Here is a 6,065-nt window from a genome sequence, read left to right as displayed (position 1 = left end):
ATCTATTAAACCACTATAAAGGCAGTGAGTTGCAGCAGGCTAACATTAAAATACTCCAGGTGCTCAGACTCAGCAAAGGAGAAAGCTAACCTAGAAAATAGGGTCCCAGGCTCTCCTCCTGTGAACAGGAACTCAACTTTAGACAAATTCAATATTTCATAACCTCTGGTCTCATGTCTTTTTAGATCAGTGTCTGATTACATAATTTTCCAAGGCAATTGTCTGGAAAATGGGGACCCATAAATACCATTCACGGAAACAGGCATCATAGGAAATTATCAAGGTAAGGAGTCAAATAGGATTCCCACCCCCGAAACCAGAGAGGACCAGCAATATGCCACTTTCTAAAATGAAGAGTAAGGTCAAGTTCCCAATCACCTGATACCTTGCTTGGAAAAGGGAAAAACAAATGAAAGAGGAAAAGGAGTATTTAGAGGATAATGTTAATCTTGCTGGCCCAGTCAGTTCCAGTTTCAAAAAACATTCTCTACCAATTTAAATCACCCCCTCTAGTTTCAGTATCATTTGACGTTAACCCTTTTCATTGCTCAACTTCAAAGTTGTGTCATGAAAATATCTGTTTACATCTGGGATGGTTACGTTCATGTGTCAACTTGGCTAGGTTATAGTGTGCAGTTGTTTGGTCAAGCAAGCAGTGGCCTGATTGCTACTGTGAGGATATTTTGTGGATTTAAATATTCAGTTGATTTCATCTATGGTTGATTACATCTACAATCAGCAAAGGAGATTGTCTCAGCAATGAGAGAATCAGTTGAAGGCCTTAAAGGGAGAACTGATGATTTCAGCAGTCAGAAAGAAGAATTTCTATCTCTACTTCAGCCAGCCAGCCAGCTTCTCCTGAGGAATTCATCAAAACTTCCATCAGAGTTCCCAACTTGCAGCCTGCCCTACAGAATTTGGACTTGCCAGTCTTCATGGTCACATGTGCCAATTCTTATAATAAATCTCAGAATATTTACATATATATACAAATATATATATATATATATATATATACACACACAAATATATATATATATATATATCTTGTTGGTTCTGTTTCCCTGGAGAACCCTAATTAACCATCATAGAAACATTTTCAAACAGTAAAATTTCGCCTAGATGCTTATGTGCCAGGAGTCATTTTCTCCATTTAACAGTTGAAGAAGAAAATAGAAGTGGATTTGCCCAACGCTGAGTTAAGATTAGCTAGTCATTAACTGAAAATTAACATCCATGCCATACTTGGACTACCAATTTTCACAGAATGAGAGCATAATAAAATATATCTAACAATACAATACCACTGAACATATTTTCTATTTCATTGATGATATAGAAGACATCTGAAAATTTTGCAGTGCTTTGATTATCACAATAGGCATTAATTTATGTTTGAAATAGGGAAATGTAAAAGATAGATTAATTTGAAGTTATGTGGACTCTATGATGTACTCTATTATGTTTTTTTAAGTAAATTATTCATTTTTAACACTGGCTTTTAAGATCAGCCAATAATTTTAAATTCCCGAGACACTCAATTTGATGCAGTCTATACTATACTATATGAAAAATGCTCTGTGGGGGATACAAACATAGAACATGTATTCCCTATCTTTCCAGAGAAAGATAAAACACCACAAACACAAGAGCCAAGAACAGAAATTTATACACAACTAACTAATTTAACAGTTGTGTCTAGTATGCTATGAACATGTGTTTATGCAGATAGATAGACAGATAGATAGATAGATAGACAGATAGATAGATAGATAGATTAAAAATATAGATATATAGATATATATGTAAGTGCAAAAGAAAATGGAAGGGCATCCTTAAAGAAGCATCTAGATCATTTCACATTTAGGAAAAAAAACATGACGGAACAGCAAACAACAAATCTAAACACATTAGATTGGCACTTCAACTTAGGCTCAGACCAGGTTGGAAAAGAGAAAGGATAATATCTGTGTCTCTGGTAGTAGACTTTTGCTCCTCATTTCAGCCTGTATGGACTCCTTATACTTTCTTCACACCAACCCCATGGAACCTAGTGTTGCCTCTCTTCCTTCCACTAACCCTTCCCTAAACTCAGCCTCCCATCATAAGGAGCAACATCAAAGTAACTCTGACCTCCCAAGCCAGTGACCTTGCAGTAATTCCAACTAATCCCTGTCCTCTACTCCAGCCTCTTACCAAAGACTACCAGCTTTCTCTCCAAAACCATCTCTCAATTATGCTCTTGGTCCAAACTTCCTGCTCTGTTGATCCAGTAACCACATTTCCTCTACAAAGCTGTCTCTTACTAATTTGAAGAGATCAAATAATCTCATTTTCCTCTTGCCTGAATATGAAACCTAAGTCATCTGCATTTCATGTTACGCTTGTATAAGTTAATACATCACTCAACATACATAACATTTACAGATGATTTTTATGGGCTTTTGTTCCTTCATGTAAGATTTTAACTTGCAAATTCTAAAAGAATAGGACTCATACACTTACTCATTTTGCTCTGTCCAGAATATAGCACAATATGTAGAGCTTATAGGTGGCCTTTAGATGATTTTTTGATTGAAATCAAGGAGAAAGAAGAGGAGGAGGAAGGTAGAAAAAGAGCAGGTTGTAAAAGAGCACAATACAAAGTCCTTCTAAATATTATTACAAAAAAGGTTGACCTTGAGTTCTGTTCAAATTTGGGATGAAAGTTCTTATCTTACTTAAATCCATTTTCGTATGCCTCATCTTTTGACAGTTGATTTCTACAAGTATGAGGAATTCCTCTAATCTCAGATGATCGAAAGCATTGATGATTGCCTATAGCTCAATTATCTATTTCCATTATAGAAATGCAGGCTTTTTGCATTTTTATCTCAACTTTCAATGATTCTATGTATAAAAAGAAAAAAAGGCAAAAAATATATCTGCTGTGAAATCACAAGAAATATATATTACCTTTCAGATTCTTTGGGGATCTAAATTCCAATCAAGGAAAGTCAGGTGAGGCGAAGCCATCCATTGCTCCCACTCAGCATAAGGGCACTGTGTATTAGTGTGCTCAGTGCCTTCCTGCACACCTAAAAATGGCTCTTGGGCAGGACTAGGGGCAAAGGAAATCTATTTTGAGTCTTTATGTATAAGGCTCACTGTCTGGCTGAGTCCAAAACTGTCATTTTGGCTCCTAAAGTCTAATGCTGAAAGCTTACTGAGATAAATATGGACCTTCCCATTCAGGCTGTCAGGAAATGCATGGATCCATTTTATTTATACCCTTAAAAATGATTTCACTTTGGCTTTCCTTTTTTGAAGGAGTTTCACTCTGGGGCTTATTTTGCTGACAACATGCTGTTCCCTAACGAGAAAGAAAAGTGCCTCCATATTAAAAACCAGGTATGAATGCATATACATATAATAATGTCCCTAGCTCATTCCAAAGTCTTGCTCCTAAACCTCCTTGAGGAACTTTAATCAATTTGCATGAGAGCTACTTACCCAGACTGCAGTGATAATTTATTTAGATGGATATTCAATTCCGGCATTTATTGCCCAATGAGTGAATAGTCAACTCCCTACTTGCTGCTTTGACAGTTGGATTCCATTTGCCTATCTTTTCTTCCATTCACTTATTTGATGCTCAGGCCTCTTGTCCTTCCTAAGAGAGCGTGCTCAGAAAGAGAGGTGAATTGAATCAAGAGAACAGACCAAGCCATAATAAATCCCTCAACTGAAACAAACAAAAAAACCCAGCAACTCCATAGTGCTGAGATGATTTCTGTCTAACAGTGATATTGTTTATATTTCTCCTTCCCTGCTGATGCTATCATTTGCCATTCAGAGTTCTCCACTGACAGAAGTATTTCTGCTGGTCTTACTTACAGAGATGGTGGCTACACCTACATCAGTCATCAGTGAGCCAAGAGAAAGACACTTGCCAAGGGCAAGGGATTTAGGGTACAGGCCCTGGCTACAGTTCAGTTGCTGAAGTAGAGCATTAAAAAGCAACAATGTGACTATCTGGAAATGCAATTCAGGGATTTGAGCTTGTTTGTTTTGCAAGGGGCCCCATGTGGCATGCCAACATGCAAACTCACTGTGTCCTTTGAAATCCAGTTCCTTGGGGAAGGGAGGTGCCTCTTACATGGAAATATTGTTCTAGCCAAATGTATCTAGTGAACCACTGTAATGTAAACCCCTCTTTTCTACAATAATAGCTTTTTGATGTTTTGGTCACTAAATCGTATCATGCTCATATGAGAATAGTTTGTGGTTGACCTTTTACATTTCCTGCTCTTCCAAATTACTTCTCTTCTTGAGAGTGTCTTTCTACCAGGGCATGTCAATGTAAAGAACCCAGCACTCAGCTGGATACTGTGGCATGACAGACAGAAAATGAGTTATCCTCTTTGACAGCTAGTCATTTACAATATACTAGACACAGTATGATCTATGCCCTCTAAACAAGAAAGAATGAGACAGAAGGATTCAGAAGGAGAGAACTCTCCATATGCTGTCAAAGGCAAAGAACTTTTCTCTTTCAAATCCAACAGTGATGGTTTCCTCAGGGTCAGTCTACCAGCTGTACTGAGAGATTACACAAGGTCCTGATTTCCCAAAAGATATTTGTCTTACTGTGTCCTTAGCATCAAATCAGCTGCATATAACAGAAATCACCCTAATGACAATAGTTTAAACAAAGTAGAAGTACATAGATAAGGTAGCCCAGTCAGCTGACCCATGCACCTCTCTTTCTGCTCCACCATCCTCAGCATATGGCTGACATCCTCAAGATCACCTCATGATCTTAACTAAGGTAACTCTAATCTTCATGACTGCATTCCAAATTGGCATAAGAAAGAGGCTGGAGAGGTCAAAAGACTACCCCCTATCTTTTAGAGAGATTACTGCTTACATGTCATAAGCCAGAACTTAGTCAAATGGCCATACATATAATCTTTGTCCTGAGAGCACTATCATCCCATATGAAATCAAGATTCAGTTACTAAGGAATAAGTGAGAAGACATGTTGGTTGAGGCATTAGCAATCTTGGCCACATCTACTTAACTGTCACAGTACCTAATTTATTACTATTAAATCACCCCTTTTGTATTAGGTTGCTGTTTCTCAAAATCTCACTTAAATGCAAATATATTGCTTAGAAAGGGGTAAACTGCTAACAAATTAAGACCCAACCTCATATGAGCACAAAACAATCTATGAAATTATTTTTTTTGTCTGAAGAATGAGACCATAAGCAAAGGGAACCAAAAATAGTAATGGGGAAACAAATAAAGGATATGTTAAGGATAAGTATCCAGAAGACTCTGGGAAGTCAAGGCACTACAGCTGAAAGTCTGAGCTTAGATAGGGAGCCATAAACAATTTTGCTTACTTCACAGTTTTGCTAAGGACTGACCCCACACATCCATATTTAAACAGTGGTATGGAATTTCTGCAGTCTATAGATCATACCTGAAGATTGTAATCACAAGGGAAATAATCCCATTTATTACTTATTATCTTTCATAGGATTTTTGTTTTTCATTTTTGCCAACAAAGGGGGAAAAGTAGGATAAGGAGATTTGGAACTGGTTGAAAAAAGTGAAAAAAAGTCTTCACATAACTATAACTCTTGCTTCTGAATCAAAACAGAGCACCATAGAGGGTTATGGGGATGGATTTTTTTTTCCTTCAAAAGCCGTTTACCAATTTTCGGAGTAAGACATTTATAAAATAAATATTCATCAAAGAGGTTTTGTTTTGATAAACTTAAATTCACTATCAAAAATTCTTCTACATTATAGGGAAACAAAATGTATCTAGTAGAGCAGAGTAAATTTCATTACACATTATACCCAGAGCAGATGTGAGACTCTAAGGCTAGAAAAAACAAGTTCTATTTTACTGTCACCCAGGGAAATTTTCCTTTTCTTTCAAGTAGCCAATAATCCATACTTATTTTGCTAAATCTTCATTTTTTGCACCATCAATGAATCCCATAAGTCATTCCAATGAATATGGCTTCAGAGGTATGAAAGACTGTTACCAATTTACAGACCAATCCCAA

The sequence above is a fragment of the Choloepus didactylus genome, chromosome Y, assembly GCF_015220235.1.
Source record: "Choloepus didactylus isolate mChoDid1 chromosome Y, mChoDid1.pri, whole genome shotgun sequence".
NCBI classification, from domain to species: Eukaryota; Metazoa; Chordata; class Mammalia; order Pilosa; family Megalonychidae; genus Choloepus; species Choloepus didactylus.
Note: the sequence above shows the minus strand (reverse complement) of the source record.